General features: G+C 37.0%; 19 non-coding genes across 19 annotated transcripts; all 19 read right to left on the bottom strand.

Moving 5' to 3' along the window:
* Positions 1 to 258: 258 nt before the first annotated feature.
* TRNAL-UAG (transfer RNA leucine (anticodon UAG)) lies at positions 259 to 340 on the bottom strand. Its single transcript has one exon. It is a non-coding gene; the product is annotated as a tRNA-Leu (tRNA).
* A 411-nt stretch (positions 341 to 751) lies between these two features.
* Positions 752 to 833, bottom strand: TRNAL-AAG (transfer RNA leucine (anticodon AAG)). The gene has a single exon. It is a non-coding gene; the product is annotated as a tRNA-Leu (tRNA).
* Positions 834 to 1,570: 737 nt separating this feature from the next.
* TRNAL-UAG (transfer RNA leucine (anticodon UAG)) lies at positions 1,571 to 1,652 on the bottom strand. The gene has a single exon. It is a non-coding gene; the product is annotated as a tRNA-Leu (tRNA).
* A 410-nt stretch (positions 1,653 to 2,062) lies between these two features.
* Positions 2,063 to 2,144, bottom strand: TRNAL-AAG (transfer RNA leucine (anticodon AAG)). Its single transcript has one exon. It is a non-coding gene; the product is annotated as a tRNA-Leu (tRNA).
* Positions 2,145 to 2,881: 737 nt separating this feature from the next.
* TRNAL-UAG (transfer RNA leucine (anticodon UAG)) lies at positions 2,882 to 2,963 on the bottom strand. The gene has a single exon. It is a non-coding gene; the product is annotated as a tRNA-Leu (tRNA).
* Positions 2,964 to 3,368: 405 nt separating this feature from the next.
* On the bottom strand, positions 3,369 to 3,450 carry TRNAL-AAG (transfer RNA leucine (anticodon AAG)). The gene has a single exon. It is a non-coding gene; the product is annotated as a tRNA-Leu (tRNA).
* A 737-nt stretch (positions 3,451 to 4,187) lies between these two features.
* TRNAL-UAG (transfer RNA leucine (anticodon UAG)) lies at positions 4,188 to 4,269 on the bottom strand. The gene has a single exon. It is a non-coding gene; the product is annotated as a tRNA-Leu (tRNA).
* A 2,027-nt stretch (positions 4,270 to 6,296) lies between these two features.
* TRNAL-AAG (transfer RNA leucine (anticodon AAG)) lies at positions 6,297 to 6,378 on the bottom strand. Its single transcript has one exon. It is a non-coding gene; the product is annotated as a tRNA-Leu (tRNA).
* Positions 6,379 to 7,115: 737 nt separating this feature from the next.
* On the bottom strand, positions 7,116 to 7,197 carry TRNAL-UAG (transfer RNA leucine (anticodon UAG)). Its single transcript has one exon. It is a non-coding gene; the product is annotated as a tRNA-Leu (tRNA).
* A 768-nt stretch (positions 7,198 to 7,965) lies between these two features.
* TRNAL-AAG (transfer RNA leucine (anticodon AAG)) lies at positions 7,966 to 8,047 on the bottom strand. The gene has a single exon. It is a non-coding gene; the product is annotated as a tRNA-Leu (tRNA).
* Positions 8,048 to 8,784: 737 nt separating this feature from the next.
* On the bottom strand, positions 8,785 to 8,866 carry TRNAL-UAG (transfer RNA leucine (anticodon UAG)). Its single transcript has one exon. It is a non-coding gene; the product is annotated as a tRNA-Leu (tRNA).
* A 1,229-nt stretch (positions 8,867 to 10,095) lies between these two features.
* Positions 10,096 to 10,177, bottom strand: TRNAL-UAG (transfer RNA leucine (anticodon UAG)). The gene has a single exon. It is a non-coding gene; the product is annotated as a tRNA-Leu (tRNA).
* A 1,902-nt stretch (positions 10,178 to 12,079) lies between these two features.
* TRNAL-UAG (transfer RNA leucine (anticodon UAG)) lies at positions 12,080 to 12,161 on the bottom strand. Its single transcript has one exon. It is a non-coding gene; the product is annotated as a tRNA-Leu (tRNA).
* Positions 12,162 to 12,572: 411 nt separating this feature from the next.
* On the bottom strand, positions 12,573 to 12,654 carry TRNAL-AAG (transfer RNA leucine (anticodon AAG)). Its single transcript has one exon. It is a non-coding gene; the product is annotated as a tRNA-Leu (tRNA).
* A 3,360-nt stretch (positions 12,655 to 16,014) lies between these two features.
* TRNAL-UAG (transfer RNA leucine (anticodon UAG)) lies at positions 16,015 to 16,096 on the bottom strand. The gene has a single exon. It is a non-coding gene; the product is annotated as a tRNA-Leu (tRNA).
* Positions 16,097 to 17,325: 1,229 nt separating this feature from the next.
* Positions 17,326 to 17,407, bottom strand: TRNAL-AAG (transfer RNA leucine (anticodon AAG)). The gene has a single exon. It is a non-coding gene; the product is annotated as a tRNA-Leu (tRNA).
* Positions 17,408 to 19,455: 2,048 nt separating this feature from the next.
* Positions 19,456 to 19,537, bottom strand: TRNAL-UAG (transfer RNA leucine (anticodon UAG)). Its single transcript has one exon. It is a non-coding gene; the product is annotated as a tRNA-Leu (tRNA).
* Positions 19,538 to 20,775: 1,238 nt separating this feature from the next.
* Positions 20,776 to 20,857, bottom strand: TRNAL-UAG (transfer RNA leucine (anticodon UAG)). The gene has a single exon. It is a non-coding gene; the product is annotated as a tRNA-Leu (tRNA).
* Positions 20,858 to 22,095: 1,238 nt separating this feature from the next.
* On the bottom strand, positions 22,096 to 22,177 carry TRNAL-AAG (transfer RNA leucine (anticodon AAG)). The gene has a single exon. It is a non-coding gene; the product is annotated as a tRNA-Leu (tRNA).
* Between the last annotated feature and the right edge of the window lie 323 nt (positions 22,178 to 22,500).

Here is a 22,500-nt window from a genome sequence, read left to right as displayed (position 1 = left end):
TACCAGTGCTTGGGATTCTGCTATCAGTTTCCTGACTTGCAGCTTACCGAATGCCAGGATGCCCAATGCATCCAATTGTAATCACTTCAAGTTAATTTTTATGTCTGTACAGTCTTTAGAAATATTTTTGAAAAGTATCTAGTAGATATGATAAACTTTTTTGAACTCTGTTGTTGAATTGTCCCAGCAACTATCATACACCAGATAGAATTTGAACTTTAAGAGAAAATAACTGATTTTGTTTTTGGAAAATAATTATGGCAGCAGTGGGATTTGAACCCACGCCTCCGAAGAGACTGGAGCCTAAATCCAGCGCCTTAGACCGCTCGGCCATGCTACCACACTTAAAGGTAACTCATAGTTTCTCACAGTCTGGAATCTAGAACTAGAAATTACAGAAAATGTTGTTGTTGTAGTAAAGAAATACGTAAAAATCTGTTTTATGTTAAGCATTTTAGATGCTCTTAACATAAGTGAGAATTTTTTTTTAAAGAATATTGGTTGCCATGCAATCTAGATGAGAAATGGTTAATTTTTAATTAATTTGCATTTTAGTCGAGTTTACCACTTTGAAACCAATCACTGACATTTTCTTTGAAAAATTTATATGGCAGCTTTGGGAAGTTAGCAAAGAAAGAAATTAGCTGTTATAACAATGTGATGATGAACACTTATTTTTTAATTGAATTGCATTATTGTGGAAAGAACAATGAAAACATCAACCTCTAACAATATATATCAATAATAAATATGGCAGCAGTGGGATTTGAACCCACGCCTCCAAAGAGACTGGAGCCTTAATCCAGCGCCTTAGACCGCTCGGCCATGCTACCTCATGGGTGCAGTGTTCATGTGGCTCAAAGATCTATCAAATGATTATTTAAATGTGTTTTGTTCACTTTATATGAAGTAAAAAAACATATTGAGATTTATTAGAGCATTCACATATGGTTAGGGTTAGGTACGTGATACTGGTGCTTGGGTTTCTGGTGGTCATTGCAATATTAGGGACATCTCAATGCTCACAATTCTGACACTTGCTAGGTTAGCCTTCTAACTTTCAACATCGAGACCCTAACTCTAACACTGAACATACCTGCAGCCTATCCTTAATTCTTTTCCTTCCAATGCCTAACTCCAAAATCTCTTAGTATCTTACCATGACCCTTCCTATCTGCAGCATAACCTTAAACATACTCCTATAGTTCCAAACTCTTAACCTCCCTTCTTAGTGCCTAACCATTACCCCACCCCCTGCCATTGAACCATAACATCCCCTACACATAGGACAGAGTTCCAAAATCAGTCGTTTTACCAGTGTTTGGGATTCTGCTATCAGTTTCCTGACTTGCAGCTTCCCGAATGCCAGGATGCCCAATGCATCCAATTGTAATCACTTCAAGTTAATTTTTATGTCTCTACAGTCTTTAGAAATATTTTTGAAAAGTATCTAGTAGATATGATAAACTTTTTTGAACTCTGTTGTTGAATTGTCCCAGCAACTATCATACACCAGATAGAATTTGAACTTTAAGAGAAAATAACTGATTTTGTTTTTGGAAAATAATTATGGCAGCAGTGGGATTTGAACCCACGCCTCCGAAGAGACTGGAGCCTAAATCCAGCGCCTTAGACCGCTCGGCCATGCTACCACACTTAAAGGTAACTCATAGTTTCTCACAGTCTGGAATCTAGAACTAGAATTAGAGAAAATGTTGTTGTTGTAGTAAAGAAATACGTAAAAATATGTTTTATGTTAAGCATTTTAGATGCTCTTAACATAAGTGAGAATTTTTTTTTAAAGAATATTGGTTGCCATGCAATCTAGATGATAAATGGTTAATTTTTAATTAATTTGCATTTTAGTCGAGTTTACCACTTTGAAACCAATCACTGACATTTTCTTTGAAAAATTTATATGGCAGCTTTGGGAAGTTAGCAAAGAAAGAAATTAGCTGTTATAACAATGTGATGATGAACACTTTTTTTCTAATTGAATTGCATTATTGTGGAAATAACAATGAAAACATCAACCTCTAACAATATATATCAATAATAAATATGGCAGCAGTGGGATTTGAACCCACGCCTCCGAAGAGACTGGAGCCTTAATCCAGCGCCTTAGACCGCTCGGCCATGCTACCTCATGGGTGCAGTATTCATGTGGCTCAAAGATCTATCAAATGATTATTTAAATGTGTTTTGTTCACTTTATATGAAGTAAAAAAACATATTGAGATTTATTAGAGCATTCACATATGGTTAGGGTTAGGTACGTGATACTGGTGCTTGGGTTTCTGGTGGTCATTGCAATATTAGGGACATCTTAATGCTCACAATTCTGACACTTGCTAGGTTAGCCTTCTAACTTTCAACATCGAGCCCCTAACTCTAACACTGAACATACCTGCAGCCTATCCTTAATTCTTTTCCTTCCAATGCCTAACTCCAAAACCTCTTAGTATCTTACCATGACCCTTCCTATCTGCAGCATAACCTTAAACATACTCCTATAGTTCCAAACTCTTAACCTCCCTTCTTAGTGCCTAACCATTACCCCACCCCCTGCCATTGAACCATAACATCCCCTACACATAGGACAGAGTTCCAAAATCAGTCGTTTTACCAGTGCTTGGGATTCTGCTATCAGTTTCCTGACTTGCAGCTTACCGAATGCCAGGATGCCCAATGCATCCAATTGTAATCACTTCAAGTTAATTTTTATGTCTCTACAGTCTTTAGAAATATTTTTGAAAAGTATCTAGTAGATATGATAAACTTTTTTGAACTCTGTTGTTGAATTGTCCCAGCAACTATCATACACCAGATAGAATTTGAACTTTAAGAGAAAATAACTGATTTTGTTTTTGGAAAATAATTATGGCAGCAGTGGGATTTGAACCCACGCCTCCGAAGAGACTGGAGCCTAAATCCAGCGCCTTAGACCGCTCGGCCATGCTACCACACTTAAAGGTAACTCATAGTTTCTCACAGTCTGGAATCTAGAACTAGAAATTACAGAAAATGTTGTTGTTGTAGTAAAGAAATACGTAAAAATCTGTTTTATGTTAAGCATTTTAGATGCTCTTAACATAAGTGAGAATTTTTTTTTAAAGAATATTGGTTGCCATGCAATCTAGATGAGAAATGGTTCATTTTTAATTAATTTGCATTTTAGTCGAGTTTACCACTTTGAAACCAATCACTGACATTTTCTTTTTTTTTTTTTTGCTTTGGGAAGTTAGCAAAGAAAGAAATTAGCTGTTATAACAATGTGATGATGAACACTTATTTTTTAATTGAATTGCATTATTGTGGAAAGAACAATGAAAACATCAACCTCTAACAATATATATCAATAATAAATATGGCAGCAGTGGGATTTGAACCCACGCCTCTAAAGAGACTGGAGCCTTAATCCAGCGCCTTAGACCGCTCGGCCATGCTACCTCATGGGTGCAGTGTTCATGTGGCTCAAAGATCTATCAAATGATTATTTAAATGTGTTTTGTTCACTTTATATGAAGTAAAAAAACATATTGAGATTTATTAGAGCATTCACATATGGTTAGGGTTAGGTACGTGATACTGGTGCTTGGGTTTCTGGTGGTCATTGCAATATTAGGGACATCTCAATGCTCACAATTCTGACACTTGCTAGGTTAGCCTTCTAACTTTCAACATCGAGCCCCTAACTCTAACACTGAACATACCTGCAGCCTATCCTTAATTCTTTTCCTTCCAATGCCTAACTCCAAAATCTCTTAGTATCTTACCATGACCCTTCCTATCTGCAGCATAACCTTAAACATACTCCTATAGTTCCAAACTCTTAACCTCCCTTCTTAGTGCCTAACCATTACCCCACCCCCTGCCATTGAACCATAACATCCCCTACACATAGGACAGAGTTCCAAAATCAGTCGTTTTACCAGTGTTTGGGATTCTGCTATCAGTTTCCTGACTTGCAGCTTCCCGAATGCCAGGATGCCCAATGCATCCAATTGTAATCACTTCAAGTTAATTTTTATGTCTCTACAGTCTTTAGAAATATTTTTGAAAAGTATCTAGTAGATATGATAAACTTTTTTGAACTCTGTTGTTGAATTGTCCCAGAAACTATCATACACCAGATAGAATTTGAACTTTAAGAGAAAATAACTGATTTTGTTTTTGGAAAATAATTATGGCAGCAGTGGGATTTGAACCCACGCCTCCGAAGAGACTGGAGCCTAAATCCAGCGCCTTAGACCGCTCGGCCATGCTACCACACTTAAAGGTAACTCATAGTTTCTCACAGTCTGGAATCTAGAACTAGAATTACAGAAAATGTTGTTGTTGTAGTAAAGAAATACGTAAAAATATGTTATATGTTAAGCATTTTAGATGCTCTTAACATAAGTGAGAATTTTTTTTAAAGAATATTGGTTGCCATGCAATCTAGATGAGAAATGGTTAATTTTTAATTAATTTGCATTTTAGTCGAGTTTACCACTTTGAAACCAATCACTGACATTTTCTTTGAAAAATTTATATGGCAGCTTTGGGAAGTTAGCAAAGAAAGAAATTAGCTGTTATAACAATGTGATGATGAACACTTTTTTTCTAATTGAATTGCATTATTGTGGAAATAACAATGAAAACATTAACCTCTAACAATATATATCAATAATAAATATGGCAGCAGTGGGATTTGAACCCACGCCTCCGAAGAGACTGGAGCCTTAATCCAGCGCCTTAGACCGCTCGGCCATGCTATCTCATGGGTGCAGTGTTCATGTGGCTCAAAGATCTATCAAATGATTATTTAAATGTGTTTTGTTCACTTTATATGAAGTAAAAAAACATATTGAGATTTATTAGAGCATTCACATATGGTTAGGGTTAGGTACGTGATACTGGTGCTTGGGTTTCTGGTGGTCATTGCAATATTAGGGACATCTTAATGCTCACAATTCTGACACTTTCTAGGTTAGCCTTCTAACTTTCAACATCGAGCCCCTAACTCTAACACTGAACATACCTGCAGCCTATCCTTAATTCTTTTCCTTCCAATGCCTAACTCCAAAAGCTCTTAGTATCTTACCATGACCCTTCCTATCTGCAGCATAACCTTAAACATACTCCTATAGTTCCAAACTCTTAACCTCCCTTCTTAGTGCCTAACCATTACCCCACCCCCTGCCATTGAACCATAACATCCCCTACATATAGGACAGAGTTCCAAAATCAGTCGTTTTACCAGTGTTTGGGATTCTGCTATCAGTTTCCTGACTTGCAGCTTACCGAATGCCAGGATGCCCAATGCATCCAATTGTAATCACTTCAAGTTAATTTTTATGTCTCTACAGTCTTTAGAAATATTTTTGAAAAGTATCTAGTAGATATGATAAACTTTTTTGAACTCTGTTGTTGAATTGTCCCAGCAACTATCATACACCAGATAGAATTTGAACTTTAAGAGAAAATAACTGATTTTGTTTTTGGAAAATAATTATGGCAGCAGTGGGATTTGAATCCACGCCTCCGAAGAGACTGGAGCCTAAATCCAGCGCCTTAGACCGCTCGGCCATGCTACCACACTTAAAGGTAGCTCATAGTTTCTCACAGTCTGGAATCTAGAACTAGAATTACAGAAAATGTTGTTGTTGTAGTAAAGAAATATGTAAAAATCTGTTTTATGTTAAGCATTTTAGATGCTCTTAACATAAGTGAGAATTTTTTTTTAAAGAATATTGGTTGCCATGCAATCTAGATGAGAAATGGTTAATTTTTAATTAATTTGCATTTTAGTCGAGTTTACCACTTTGAAACCAATCACTGACATTTTCTTTGAAAAATTTATATGGCAGCTTTGGGAAGTTAGCAAAGAAAGAAATTAGCTGTTATAACAATGGGCCTTATTTTGGTTCATTCTTTCTGACAAAATCCTTCTTAGATGGACAAAACCATGTGCACTGCAGGGGGGGCAGATGTAACATGTGCAGAGAGAATTAGATTTGGGTGAGTTATTTTGTTTCTGTGCAGGGAAAATACTGACTGCTTTATTTTTACACTGCAATATAGATCTCACTTTGAAGTAAAACCCCACCCAAATCTAATTCTCTCTGCACATGTTACATCTGCCCCACCTGCAGTGCACATGGTTTTGCCCATCTAAGAAGGATTTTGTCAGAAAGAATGAACCAAAATAAGGCCCAATGTGATGATGAACACTTATTTTTTAATTGAATTGCATTATTGTGGAAAGAACAATGAAAACATCAACCTCTAACAATATATATCAATAATAAATATGGCAGCAGTGGGATTTCAACCCACGCCTCCAAAGAGACTGGAGCCTTAATCCAGCGCCTTAGACCACTCGGCCATGCTACCTCATGGGTGCAGTGTTCATGTGGCTCAAAGATCTATCAAATGATTATTTAAATGTGTTTTGTTCACTTTATATGAAGTAAAAAAACATATTGAGATTTATTAGAGCATTCACATATGGTTAGGGTTAGGTACGTGATACTGGTGCTTGGGTTTCTGGTGGTCATTGCAATATTAGGGACATCTCAATGCTCACAATTCTGACACTTGCTAGGTTAGCCTTCTAACTTTCAACATCGAGCCCCTAACTCTAACACTGAACATACCTGCAGCCTATCCTTAATTCTTTTCCTTCCAATGCCTAACTCCAAAATCTCTTAGTATCTTACCATGACCCTTCCTATCTGCAGCATAACCTTAAACATACTCCTATAGTTCCAAACTCTTAACCTCCCTTCTTAGTGCCTAACCATTACCCCACCCCCTGCCATTGAACCATAACATCCCCTACACATAGGACAGAGTTCCAAAATCAGTCGTTTTACCAGTGTTTGGGATTCTGCTATCAGTTTCCTGACTTGCAGCTTACCGAATGCCAGGATGCCCAATGCATCCAATTGTAATCACTTCAAGTTAATTTTTATGTCTCTACAGTCTTTAGAAATATTTTTGAAAAGTATCTAGTAGATATGATAAACTTTTTTGAACTCTGTTGTTGAATTGTCCCAGCAACTATCATACACCAGATAGAATTTGAACTTTAAGAGAAAATAACTGATTTTGTTTTTGGAAAATAATTATGGCAGCAGTGGGATTTGAACCCACGCCTCCGAAGAGACTGGAGCCTAAATCCAGCGCCTTAGACCGCTCGGCCATGCTACCACACTTAAAGGTAGCTCATAGTTTCTCACAGTCTGGAATCGAGAACTAGAATTACAGAAAATGTTGTTGTTGTAGTAAAGAAATATGTAAAAATCTGTTTTATGTTAAGCATTTTAGATGCTCTTAACATAAGTGAGAATTTTTTTTTAAAGAATATTGGTTGCCATGCAATCTAGATGAGAAATGGTTAATTTTTAATTAATTTGCATTTTAGTCGAGTTTACCACTTTGAAACCAATCACTGACATTTTCTTTGAAAAATTTATATGGCAGCTTTGGGAAGTTAGCAAAGAAAGAAATTAGCTGTTATAACAATGGGCCTTATTTTGGTTCATTCTTTCTGACAAAATCCTTCTGTTATAACAATGGGCCTTATTTTGGTTCATTCTTTCTGACAAAATCCTTCTTAGATGGACAAAACCATGTGCACTGCAGGGGGGGCAGATGTAACATGTGCAGAGAGAATTAGATTTGGGTGAGTAATTTTGTTTCTGTGCAGGGAAAATACTGACTGCTTTATTTTTACACTGCAATATAGATCTCACTTTGAAGTAAAACCCCACCCAAATCTAATTCTCTCTGCACATGTTACATCTGCCCCACCTGCAGTGCACATGGTTTTGCCCATCTAAGAAGGATTTTGTCAGAAAGAATGAACCAAAATAAGGCCCAATGTGATGATGAACACTTATTTTTTAATTGAATTGCATTATTGTGGAAAGAACAATGAAAACATCAACCTCTAACAATATATATCAATAATAAATATGGCAGCAGTGGGATTTGAACCCACGCCTCCAAAGAGACTGGAGCCTTAATCCAGCGCCTTAGACCACTCGGCCATGCTACCTCATGGGTTCAGTGTTCATGTGGCTCAAAGATCTATCAAATGATTATTTAAATGTGTTTTGTTCACTTTATATGAAGTAAAAAAACATATTGAGATTTATTAGAGCATTCACATATGGTTAGGGTTAGGTACGTGATACTGGTGCTTGGGTTTCTGGTGGTCATTGCAATATTAGGGACATCTCAATGCTCACAATTCTGACACTTGCTAGGTTAGCCTTCTAACTTTCAACATCGAGCCCCTAACTCTAACACTGAACATACCTGCAGCCTATCCTTAATTCTTTTCCTTCCAATGCCTAACTCCAAAATCTCTTAGTATCTTACCATGACCCTTCCTATCTGCAGCATAACCTTAAACATTCTCCTATAGTTCCAAACTCTTAACCTCCCTTCTTAGTGCCTAACCATTACCCCACCCCCTGCCATTGAACCATATCATCCCCTACACATAGGACAGAGTTCCAAAATCAGTCGTTTTACCAGTGTTTGGGATTCTGCTATCAGTTTCCTGACTTGCAGCTTCCCGAATGCCAGGATGCCCAATGCATCCAATTGTAATCACTTCAAGTTAATTTTTATGTCTCTACAGTCTTTAGAAATATTTTTGAAAAGTATCTAGTAGATATGATAAACTTTTTTGAACTCTGTTGTTGAATTGTCCCAGAAACTATCATACACCAGATAGAATTTGAACTTTAAGAGAAAATAACTGATTTTGTTTTTGGGAAATAATTATGGCAGCAGTGGGATTTGAACCCACGCCTCCGAAGAGACTGGAGCCTAAATCCAGCGCCTTAGACCGCTCGGCCATGCTACCACACTTAAAGGTAAGTCATAGTTTCTCACAGTCTGGAATCTAGAACTAGAATTACAGAAAATGTTGTTGTTGTAGTAAAGAAATACGTAAAAATATGTTTTATGTTAAGCATTTTAGATGCTCTTAACATAAGTGAGAATTTTTTTTTAAAGAATATTGGTTGCCATGCAATCTAGATGAGAAATGGTTAATTTTTAATTAATTTGCATTTTAGTCGAGTTTACCACTTTGAAACCAATCACTGACATTTTCTTTGAAAAATTTATATGGCAGCTTTGGGAAGTTAGCAAAGAAAGAAATTAGCTGTTATAACAATGTGATGATGAACACTTTTTTTCTAATTGAATTGCATTATTGTGGAAATAACAATGAAAACATCAACCTCTAACAATATATATCAATATTAAATATGGCTGCAGTGGGATTTGAACCCACGCCTCCGAAGAGACTGGAGTCTTAATCCAGCGCCTTAGACCGCTCGGCCATGCTACCTCATGGGTGCAGTGTTCATGTGGCTCAAAGATCTATCAAATGATTATTTAAATGTGTTTTGTTCACTTTATATGAAGTAAAAAAACATATTGAGATTTATTAGAGCATTCACATATGGTTAGGGTTAGGTACGTGATACTGGTGCTTGGGTTTCTGGTGGTCATTGCAATATTAGGGACATCTCAATGCTCACAATTCTGACACTTGCTAGGTTAGCCTTCTAACTTTCAACATCGAGCCCCTAACTCTAACACTGAACATACCTGCAGCCTATCCTTAATTCTTTTCCTTCCAATGCCTAACTCCAAAATCTCTTAGTATCTTACCATGACCCTTCCTATCTGCAGCATAACCTTAAACATACTCCTATAGTTCCAAACTCTTAACCTCCCTTCTTAGTGCCTAACCATTACCCCACCCCCTGCCATTGAACCATAACATCCCCTACACATAGGACAGAGTTCCAAAATCAGTCGTTTTACCAGTGTTTGGGATTCTGCTATCAGTTTCCTGACTTGCAGCTTCCCGAATGCCAGGATGCCCAATGCATCCAATTGTAATCACTTCAAGTTAATTTTTATGTCTCTACAGTCTTTAGAAATATTTTTGAAAAGTATCTAGTAGATATGATAAACTTTTTTGAACTCTGTTGTTGAATTGTCCCAGAAACTATCATACACCAGATAGAATTTGAACTTTAAGAGAAAATAACTGATTTTGTTTTTGGAAAATAATTATGGCAGCAGTGGGATTTGAACCCACGCCTCCAAAGAGACTGGAGCCTAAATCCAGCGCCTTAGACCGCTCGGCCATGCTACCACACTTAAAGGTAAGTCATAGTTTCTCACAGTCTGGAATCTAGAACTAGAATTACAGAAAATGTTGTTGTTGTAGTAAAGAAATACGTAAAAATATGTTTTATGTTAAGCATTTTAGATGCTCTTAACATAAGTGAGAAATTTTTTTTAAAGAATATTGGTTGCCATGCAATCTAGATGAGAAATGGTTAATTTTTAATTAATTTGCATTTTAGTCGAGTTTACCACTTTGAAACCAATCACTGACATTTTCTTTGAAAAATTTATATGGCAGCTTTGGGAAGTTAGCAAAGAAAGAAATTAACTGTTATAACAATGTGATGATGAACACTTTTTTTCTAATTGAATTGCATTATTGTGGAAATAACAATGAAAACATCAACCTCTAACAATATATATCAATAATAAATATGGCTGCAGTGGGATTTGAACCCACGCCTCCGAAGAGACTGGAGCCTTAATCCAGCGCCTTAGACCGCTTGGCCATGCTACCTCATGGGTGCAGTGTTCATGTGGCTCAAAGATCTATCAAATGATTATTTAAATGTGTTTTGTTCACTTTATATGAAGTAAAAAAACATATTGAGATTTATTAGAGCATTCACATATGGTTAGGGTTAGGTACGTGATACTGGTGCTTGGGTTTCTGGTGGTCATTGCAATATTAGGGACATCTTAATGCTCACAATTCTTACACTTTCTAGGTTAGCCTTCTAACTTTCAACATCGAGCCCCTAACTCTAACACTGAACATACCTGCAGCCTATCCTTAATTCTTTTCCTTCCAATGCCTAACTCCAAAACCTCTTAGTATCTTACCATGACCCTTCCTATCTGCAGCATAACCTTAAACATACTCCTATAGTTCCAAACTCTTAACCTCCCTTCTTAGTGCCTAACCATTACCCCACCCCCTGCCATTGAACCATAACATCCCCTACACATAGGAAAGAGTTCCAAAATCAGTCGTTTTACCAGTGTTTGGGATTCTGCTATCAGTTTCCTGACTTGCAGCTTACCGAATGCCAGGATGCCCAATGCATCCAATTGTAATCACTTCAAGTTAATTTTTATGTCTCTACAGTCTTTAGAAATATTTTTGAAAAGTATCTAGTAGATATGATAAACTTTTTTGAACTCTGTTGTTGAATTGTCCCAGCAACTATCATACACCAGATAGAATTTGAACTTTAAGAGAAAATAACTGATTTTGTTTTTGGAAAATAATTATGGCAGCAGTGGGATTTGAACCCACGTCTCCGAAGAGACTGGAGCCTAAATCCAGCGCCTTAGATCGCTCGGCCATGCTACCACACTTAAAGGTAACTCATAGTTTCTCACAGTCTGGAATCTAGAACTAGAAATTAACCTTTCTAGGTTAGCCTTCTAACTTTCAACATCGAGCCCCTAACTATAACACTGAACATACCTGCAGCCTATCCTTAATTCTTTTCCTTCCAATGCCTAACTCCAAAACCTCTTAGTATCTTACCATGACCCTTCCTATCTGCAGCATAACCTTAAACATACTCCTATAGTTCCAAACTCTTAACCTCCCTTCTTAGTGCCTAACCATTACCCCACCCCCTGCCATTGAACCATAACATCCCCTACACATAGGACAGAGTTCCAAAATCAGTCGTTTTACCAGTGTTTGGGATTCTGCTATCAGTTTCCTGACTTGCAGCTTACCGAATGCCAGGATGCCCAATGCATCCAATTGTAATCACTTCAAGTTAATTTTTATGTCTCTACAGTCTTTAGAAATATTTTTGAAAAGTATCTAGTAGATATGATAAACTTTTTTGAACTCTGTTGTTGAATTGTCCCAGCAACTATCATACACCAGATAGAATTTGAACTTTAAGAGAAAATAACTGATTTTGTTTTTGGAAAATAATTATGGCAGCAGTGGGATTTGAACCCACGCCTCCGAAAAGACTGGAGCCTAAATCCAGCGCCTTAGACCGCTCGGCCATGCTACCACACTTAAAGGTAACACATAGTTTCTCACAGTCTGGAATCTAGAACTAGAAATTACAGAAAATGTTGTTGTTGTAGTAAAGAAATACGTAAAAATATGTTTTATGTTAAGCATTTTAGATGCTCTTAACATAAGTGAGAATTTTTTTTTAAAGAATATTGGTTGCCATGCAATCTAGATGAGAAATGGTTAATTTTTAATTAATTTGCATTTTAGTCGAGTTTACCACTTTGAAACCAATCACTGACATTTTCTTTGAAAAATTTATATGGCAGCTTTGGGAAGTTAGCAAAGAAAGAAATTAGCTGTTATAACAATGTGATGATGAACACTTTTTTTCTAATTGAATTGCATTATTGTGGAAATAACAATGAAAACATCAACCTCTAACAATATATATCAATAATAAATATGGCAGCAGTGGGATTTGAACCCACGCCTCCGAAGAGACTGGAGCCTTAATCCAGCGCCTTAGACCGCTCGGCCATGCTACCTCATGGGTGCAGTGTTCATGTGGCTCAAAGATCTATCAAATGATTATTTAAATGTGTTTTGTTCACTTTATATGAAGTAAAAAAACATATTGAGATTTATTAGAGCATTCACATATGGTTAGGGTTAGGTACGTGATACTGGTGCTTGGGTTTCTGGTGGTCATTGCAATATTAGGGACATCTCAATGCTCACAATTCTGACACTTGCTAGGTTAGCCTTCTAACTTTCAACATCGAGCCCCTAACTCTAACACTGAACATACCTGCAGCCTATCCTTAATTCTTTTCCTTCCAATGCCTAACTCCAAAATCTCTTAGTATCTTACCATGACCCTTCCTATCTGCAGCATAACCTTAAACATACTCCTATAGTTCCAAACTCTTAACCTCCCTTCTTAGTGCCTAACCATTACCCCACCCCCTGCCATTGAACCATAACATCCCCTACACATAGGACAGAGTTCCAAAATCAGTCGTTTTACCAGTGTTTGGGATTCTGCTATCAGTTTCCTGACTTGCAGCTTCCCGAATGCCAGGATGCCCAATGCATCCAATTGTAATCACTTTAAGTTAATTTTTATGTCTCTACAGTCTTTAGAAATATTTTTGAAAAGTATCTAGTAGATATGATAAACTTTTTTGAACTCTGTTGTTGAATTGTCCCAGCAACTATCATACACCAGATAGAATTTGAACTTTAAGAGAAAATAACTGATTTTGTGTTTGGAAAATAATTATGGCAGCAGTGGGATTTGAACCGACGCCTCCGAAGAGACTGGAGCCTAAATCCAGCGCCTTAGACCGCTCGGCCATGCTACCACACTTAAAGGTAAGTCATAGTTTCTCACAGTCTGGAATCTAGAACTAGAATTACAGAAAATGTTGTTGTTGTAGTAAAGAAATACGTAAAAATCTGTTTTATGTTAAGCATTTTAGATGCTCTTAACATAAGTGAGAATTTTTTTTTAAAGAATATTGGTTGCCATGCAATCTAGATGAGAAATGGTTAATTTTTAATTAATTTGCATTTTAGTCGAGTTTACCACTTTGAAACCAATCACTGACATTTTCTTTGAAACTTTTATATGGCAGCTTTGGGAAGTTAGCAAAGAAAGAAATTAGCTGTTATAACAATGTGATGATGAACACTTTTTTTCTAATTGAATTGCATTATTGTGGAAATAACAATGAAAACATCAACCTCTAACAATATATATCAATAATAAATATGGCAGCAGTGGGATTTGAACCCACGCCTCCGAAGAGACTGGGGCCTTAATCCAGCGCCTTAGACCGCTCGGCCATGCTACCTCATGGGTGCAGTGTTCATGTGGCTCAAAGATCTATCAATTTATTATTTAAATGTGTTTTGTTCACTTTATATGAAGTAAAAAAACATATTGAGATTTATTAGAGCATTCACATATGGTTAGGGTTAGGTACGTGATACTGGTGCTTGGGTTTCTGGTGGTCATTGCAATATTAGGGACATCTCAATGCTCACAATTCTGACACTTGCTAGGTTAGCCTTCTAACTTTCAACATCGAGCCCCTAACTCTAACACTGAACATACCTGCAGCCTATCCTTAATTCTTTTCCTTCCAATGCTTAACTCCAAAATCTCTTAGTATCTTACCATGACCCTTCCTATCTGCAGGATAACCTTAAACATACTCCTATAGTTCCAAACTCTTAACCTCCCTTCTTAGTGCCTAACCATTACCCCACCCCCTGCCATTGAACCATAACATCCCCTACACATAGGACAGAGTTCCAAAATCAGTCGTTTTACCAGTGTTTGGGATTCTGCTATCAGTTTCCTGACTTGCAGCTTCCCGAATGCCAGGATGCCCAATGCATCCAATTGTAATCACTTCAAGTTAATTTTTATGTCTCTACAGTCTTTAGAAATATTTTTGAAAAGTATCTAGTAGATATGATAAACTTTTTTGAACTCTGTTGTTGAATTGTCCCAGCAACTATCATACACCAGATAGAATTTGAACTTTAAGAGAAAATAACTGATTTTGTGTTTGGAAAATAATTATGGCAGCAGTGGGATTTGAACCGACGCCTCCGAAGAGACTGGAGCCTAAATCCAGCACCTTAGACCGCTCGGCCATGCTACCACACTTAAAGGTAACTCATAGTTTCTCACAGTCTGGAATCTAGAACTAGAAATTACAGAAAATGTTGTTGTTGTAGTAAAGAAATACGTAAAAATCTGTTTTATGTTAAGCATTTTAGATGCTCTTAAATTAAGTGAGAATTTTTTTTTAAAGAATATTGGTTGCCATGCAATCTAGATGAGAAATGGTTAATTTTTAATTAATTTGAATTTTAGTCGAGTTTACCACTTTGAAACCAATCACTGACATTTTCTTTGAAATATGTATATGGCAGCTTTGGGAAGTTAGCAAAGAAAGAAATTAGCTGTTATAACAATGTGATGATGAACACTTATTTTTTAATTGAATTGCATTATTGTGGAAAGAACAATGAAAACATCAACCTCTAACAATATATATCAATAATAAATATGGCAGCAGTGGGATTTGAACCCACGCCTCCAAAGAGACTGGAGCCTTAATCCAGCGCCTTAGAACGCTCAGCCATGCTACCTCATGGGTGCAGTGTTCATGTGGCTCAAAGATCTATCAAATGATTATTTAAATGTGTTTTGTTCACTTTATATGAAGTAAAAAAACATATTGAGATTTATTAGAGCATTCACATATGGTTAGGGTTAGGTACGTGATACTGGTGCTTGGGTTTCTGGTGGTCATTGCAATGTTAGGGACATCTCAATGCTCACAATTCTGACACTTGCTAGGTTAGCCTTCTAACTTTCAACATCGAGCCCCTAACTCTAACACTGAACATACCTGCAGCCTATCCTTAATTCTTTTCCTTCCAATGCCTAACTCCAAAACCTCTTAGTATCTTACCATGACCCTTCCTATCTGCAGCATAACCTTAAACATACTCCTATAGTTCCAAACTCTTAACCTCCCTTCTTAGTGCCTAACCATTACCCCACCCCCTGCCATTGAACCATAACATCCCCTACACATAGGACAGAGTTCCAAAATCAGTCGTTTTACCAGTGTTTGGGATTCTGCTATCAGTTTCCTGACTTGCAGCTTACCGAATGCCAGGATGCCCAATGCATCCAATTGTAATCACTTCAAGTTAATTTTTATGTCTCTACAGTCTTTAGAAATATTTTTGAAAAGTATCTAGTAGATATGATAAACTTTTTTGAACTCTGTTGTTGAATTGTCCCAGCAACTATCATACACCAGATAGAATTTGAACTTTAAGAGAAAATAACTGATTTTGTTTTTGGAAAATAATTATGGCAGCAGTGGGATTTGAACCCACGCCTCCGAAGAGACTGGAGCCTAAATCCAGCGCCTTAGACCGCTCGGCCATGCTACCACACTTAAAGGTAACTCATAGTTTCTCACAGTCTGGAATCTAGAACTAGAAATTACAGAAAATGTTGTTGTTGTAGTAAAGAAATACGTAAAAATCTGTTTTATGTTAAGCATTTTAGATGCTCTTAACATAAGTGAGAATTTTTTTTAAAGAATATTGGTTGCCATGCAATCTAGATGAGAAATGGTTAATTTTTAATTAATTTGCATTTTAGTCGAGTTTACCACTTTGAAACCAATCACTGACATTTTCTTTGAAAAACTTATATGGCAGCTTTGGGAAGTTAGCAAAGAAAGAAATTAGCTGTTATAACAATGTGATGATGAACACTTATTTTTTAATTGAATTGCATTATTGTGGAAAGAACAATGAAAACATCAACCTCTAACAATATATATCAATAATAAATATGGCAGCAGTGGGATTTGAACCCACGCCTCCAAAGAGACTGGAGCCTTAATCCAGCGCCTTAGACCGCTCGGCCATGTGACCTCATGGGTGCAGTGTTCATGTGGCTCAAAGATCTATCAAATGATTATTTAAATGTGTTTTGTTCACTTTATATGAAGTAAAAAAACATATTGAGATTTATTAGAGCATTCACATATGGTTAGGGTTAGGTACGTGATACTGGTGCTTGGGTTTCTGGTGGTCATTGCAATATTAGGGACATCTTAATGCTCACAATTCTGACACTTGCTAGGTTAGCCTTCTAACTTTCAACATCGAGCCCCTAACTCTAACACTGAACATACCTGCAGCCTATCCTTAATTCTTTTCCTTCCAATGCCTAACTCCAAAACCTCTTAGTATCTTACCATGACCCTTCCTATCTGCAGCATAACCTTAAACATACTCCTATAGTTCCAAACTCTTAACCTCCCTTCTTAGTGCCTAACCATTACCCCACCCCCTGCCATTGAACCATAACATCCCCTACACATAGGACAGAGTTCCAAAATCAGTCGTTTTACCAGTGTTTGGGATTCTGCTATCAGTTTCCTGACTTGCAGCTTCCCGAATGCCAGGATGCCCAATGCATCCAATTGTAATCACTTCAAGTTAATTTTTATGTCTCTACAGTCTTTAGAAATATTTTTGAAAAGTATCTAGTAGATATGATAAACTTTTTTGAACTCTGTTGTTGAATTGTCCCAGCAACTATCATACACCAGATAGAATTTGAACTTTAAGAGAAAATAACTGATTTTGTTTTTGGAAAATAATTATGGCAGCAGTGGGATTTGAACCCACGCCTCCGAAGAGACTGGAGCCTTAATCCAGCGCCTTAGACCGCTCGGCCATGCTACCTCATGGGTGCAGTGTTCATGTGGCTCAAAGATCTATCAAATGATTATTTAAATGTGTTTTGTTCACTTTATATGAAGTAAAAAAACATATTGAGATTTATTAGAGCATTCACATATGGTTAGGGTTAGGTACGTGATACTGGTGCTTGGGTTTCTGGTGGTCATTGCAATATTAGGGACATCTTAATGCTCACAATTCTGACACTTGCTAGGTTTGCCTTCTAACTTTCAACATCAAGCCCCTAACTCTAACACTGAACATACCTGCAGCCTATCCTTAATTCTTTTCCTTCCAATGCCTAACTCCAAAACCTCTTAGTATCTTACCATGACCCTTCCTATCTGCAGCATAACCTTAAACATACTCCTATAGTTCCAAACTCTTAACCTCCCTTCTTAGTGCCTAACCATTACCCCACCCCCTGCCATTGAACCATAACATCCCCTACACATAGGACAGAGTTCCAAAATCAGTCGTTTTACCAGTGTTTGGGATTCTGCTATCAGTTTCCTGACTTGCAGCTTCCCGAATGCCAGGATGCCCAATGCATCCAATTGTAATCACTTCAAGTTAATTTTTATGTCTCTACAGTCTTTAGAAATATTTTTTAAAAGTATCTAGTAGATATGATAAACTTTTTTGAACTCTGTTGTTGAATTGTCCCAGCAACTATCATACACCAGATAGAATTTGAACTTTAAGAGAAAATAACTGATTTTGTTTTTGGAAAATAATTATGGCAGCAGTGGGATTTGAACCCAAGCCTCCGAAGAGACTGGAGCCTAAATCCAGCGCCTTAGACCGCTCGGCCATGCTACCACACTTAAAGGTAAGTCATAGTTTCTCACAGTCTGGAATCTAGAACTAGAATTACAGAAAATGTTGTTGTTGTAGTAAAGAAATACGTAAAAATCTGTTTTATGTTAAGCATTTTAGATGCTCTTAACATAAGTGAGAATTTTTTTTTAAAGAATATTGGTTGCCATGCAATCTAGATGAGAAATGGTTAATTTTTAATTAATTTGCATTTTAGTCGAGTTTACCACTTTGAAACCAATCACTGACATTTTCTTTGAAAAACTTAAATGGCAGCTTTGGGAAGTTAGCAAAGAAAGAAATTAGCTGTTATAACAATGTGATGATGAACACTTATTTTTTAATTGAATTGCATTATTGTGGAAAGAACAATGAAAACATCAACCTCTAACAATATATATCAATAATAAATATGGCAGCAGTGGGATTTGAACCCACGCCTCCAAAGAGACTGGAGCCTTAATCCAGCGCCTTAGACCGCTCGGCCATGTGACCTCATGGGTGCAGTGTTCATGTGGCTCAAAGATCTATCAAATGATTATTTAAATGTGTTTTGTTCACTTTATATGAAGTAAAAAAACATATTGAGATTTATTAGAGCATTCACATATGGTTAGGGTTAGGTACGTGATACTGGTGCTTGGGTTTCTGGTGGTCATTGCAATATTAGGGACATCTTAATGCTCACAATTCTGACACTTGCTAGGTTAGCCTTCTAACTTTCAACATCGAGCCCCTAACTCTAACACTGAACATACCTGCAGCCTATCCTTAATTCTTTTCCTTCCAATGCCTAACTCCAAAACCTCTTAGTATCTTACCATGACCCTTCCTATCTGCAGCATAACCTTAAACATACTCCTATAGTTCCAAACTCTTAACCTCCCTTCTTAGTGCCTAACCATTACCCCACCCCCTGCCATTGAACCATAACATCCCCTACACATAGGACAGAGTTCCAAAATCAGTCGTTTTACCAGTGTTTGGGATTCTGCTATCAGTTTCCTGACTTGCAGCTTACCGAATGCCAGGATGCCCAATGCATCCAATTGTAATCACTTCAAGTTAATTTTTATGTCTCTACAGTCTTTAGAAATATTTTTGAAAAGTATCTAGTAGATATGATAAACTTTTTTGAACTCTGTTGTTGAATTGTCCCAGCAACTATCATACACCAGATAGAATTTGAACTTTAAGAGAAAATAAATGATTTTGTTTTTGGAAAATAATTATGGCAGCAGTGGGATTTGAACCCACGCCTCCGAAGAGACTGGAGCCTAAATCCAGCGCCTTAGACCGCTCGGCCATGCTACCACACTTAAAGGTAACTCATAGTTTCTCACAGTCTGGAATCTAGAACTAGAAATTACAGAAAATGTTGTTGTTGTAGTAAAGAAATACGTAAAAATCTGTTTTATGTTAAGCATTTTAGATGCTCTTAACATAAGTGAGAATTTTTTTTAAAGAATATTGGTTGCCATGCAATCTAGATGAGAAATGGTTAATTTTTAATTAATTTGCATTTTAGTCGAGTTTACCACTTTGAAACCAATCACTGACATTTTCTTTGAAAAATTTATATGGCAGCTTTGGGAAGTTAGCAAAGAAAGAAATTAGCTGTTATAACAATGTGATGATGAACACTTATTTTTTAATTGAATTGCATTATTGTGGAAAGAACAATGAAAACATCAACCTCTAAAAATATATATCAATAATATATTTATTATTGATCCCAGCAGTGGGATTTGAACCCACGCCTCCAAAGAGACTGGAGCCTTAATCAAGCGCCTTAGACCGCTCGGCCATGCTACCTCATGGGTGCAGTGTTCATGTGGCTCAAAGATCTATCAAATGATTATTTAAATGTGTTTTGTTCACTTTATATGAAGTAAAAAAACATATTGAGATTTATTAGAGCATTCACATATGGTTAGGGTTAGGTACGTGATACTGGTGCTTGGGTTTCTGGTGGTCATTGCAATATTAGGGACATCTCAATGCTCACAATTCTGACACTTGCTAGGTTAGCCTTCTAACTTTCAACATCGAGCCCCTAACTCTAACACTGAACATACCTGCAGCCTATCCTTAATTCTTTTCCTTCCAATGCCTAACTCCAAAACCTCTTAGTATCTTACCATGACCCTTCCTATCTGCAGCATAACCTTAAACATACTCCTATAGTTCCAAACTCTTAACCTCCCTTCTTAGTGCCTAACCATTACCCCACCCCCTGCCATTGAACCATAACATCCCCTACACATAGGACAGAGTTCCAAAATCAGTCGTTTTACCAGTGTTTGGGATTCTGCTATCAGTTTCCTGACTTGCAGCTTACCGAATGCCAGGATGCCCAATGCATCCAATTGTAATCACTTCAAGTTAATTTTTATGTCTCTACAGTCTTTAGAAATATTTTTGAAAAGTATCTAGTAGATATGATAAACTTTTTTGAACTCTGTTGTTGAATTGTCCCAGCAACTATCATACACCAGATAGAATTTGAACTTTAAGAGAAAATAAATGATTTTGTTTTTGGAAAATAATTATGGCAGCAGTGGGATTTGAACCCACGCCTCCGAAGAGACTGGAGCCTAAATCCAGCGCCTTAGACCGCTCGGCCATGCTACCACACTTAAAGGTAACTCATAGTTTCTCACAGTCTGGAATCTAGAACTAGAAATTACAGAAAATGTTGTTGTTGTAGTAAAGAAATACGTAAAAATCTGTTTTATGTTAAGCATTTTAGATGCTCTTAACATAAGTGAGAATTTTTTTTAAAGAATATTGGTTGCCATGCAATCTAGATGAGAAATGGTTAATTTTTAATTAATTTGCATTTTAGTCGAGTTTACCACTTTGAAACCAATCACTGACATTTTCTTTGAAAAATTTATATGGCAGCTTTGGGAAGTTAGCAAAGAAAGAAATTAGCTGTTATAACAATGTGATGATGAACACTTATTTTTTAATTGAATTGCATTATTGTGGAAAGAACAATGAAAACATCAACCTCTAAAAATATATATCAATAATATATTTATTATTGATCCCAGCAGTGGGATTTGAACCCACGCCTCCAAAGAGACTGGAGCCTTAATCAAGCGCCTTAGACCGCTCGGCCATGCTACCTCATGGGTGCAGTGTTCATGTGGCTCAAAGATCTATCAAATGATTATTTAAATGTGTTTTGTTCACTTTATATGAAGTAAAAAAACATATTGAGATTTATTAGAGCATTCACATATGGTTAGGGTTAGGTACGTGATACTGGTGCTTGGGTTTCTGGTGGTCATTGCAATATTAGGGACATCTCAATGCTCACAATTCTGACACTTGCTAGGTTAGCCTTCTAACTTTCAACATCGAGCCCCTAACTCTAACACTGAACATACCTGCAGCCTATCCTTAATTCTTTTCCTTCCAATGCCTAACTCCAAAACCTCTTAGTATCTTACCATGACCCTTCCTATCTGCAGCATAACCTTAAACATACTCCTATTGTTCCAAACTCTTAACCTCCCTTTTTAGTGCCTAACCATTACCCCACCCCCTGCCATTGAACCATAACATCCCCTACACATAGGACAGAGTTCCAAAATCAGTCGTTTTACCAGTGTTTGGGATTCTGCTATCAGTTTCCTGACTTGCAGCTTCCCGAATGCCAGGATGCCCAATGCATCCAATTGTAATCACTTCAAGTTAATTTTTATGTCTCTACAGTCTTTAGAAATATTTTTGAAAAGTATCTAGTAGATATGATAAACTTTTTTGAACTCTGTTGTTGAATTGTCCCAGCAACGATCATACACCAGATAGAATTTGAACTTTAAGAGAAAATAACTGATTTTGTGTTTGGAAAATAATTATGGCAGCAGTGGGATTTGAACCCACGCCTCCGAAGAGACTGGAGCCTTAATCCAGCGCCTTAGACCGCTCGGCCATGTTGCCTCATGGGTGCAGTGTTCATGTGGCTCAAAGATCTATCAAATTATTATTTAAATGTGTTTTGTTCACTTTATATGAAGTAAAAAAACATATTGAGATTTATTAGAGCATTCACATATGGTTAGGGTTAGGTACGTGATACTGGTGCTTGGGTTTCTGGTGGTCATTGCAATATTAGGGACATCTCAATGCTCACAATTCTGACACTTGCTAGGTTAGCCTTCTAACTTTCAACATCGAGCCCCTAACTCTAACACTGAACATACCTGCAGCCTATCCTTAATTCTTTTCCTTCCAATGCCTAACTCCAAAATCTCTTAGTATCT

Source organism: Crinia signifera, unplaced genomic scaffold, assembly GCF_055691185.1.
Source record: "Crinia signifera unplaced genomic scaffold, ASM5569118v1 HAP2_SCAFFOLD_130, whole genome shotgun sequence".
In the NCBI taxonomy this organism is placed as follows: domain Eukaryota; kingdom Metazoa; phylum Chordata; class Amphibia; order Anura; family Myobatrachidae; genus Crinia; species Crinia signifera.
Note: the sequence above shows the minus strand (reverse complement) of the source record. Positions and strands in the feature narration are given on the sequence as shown.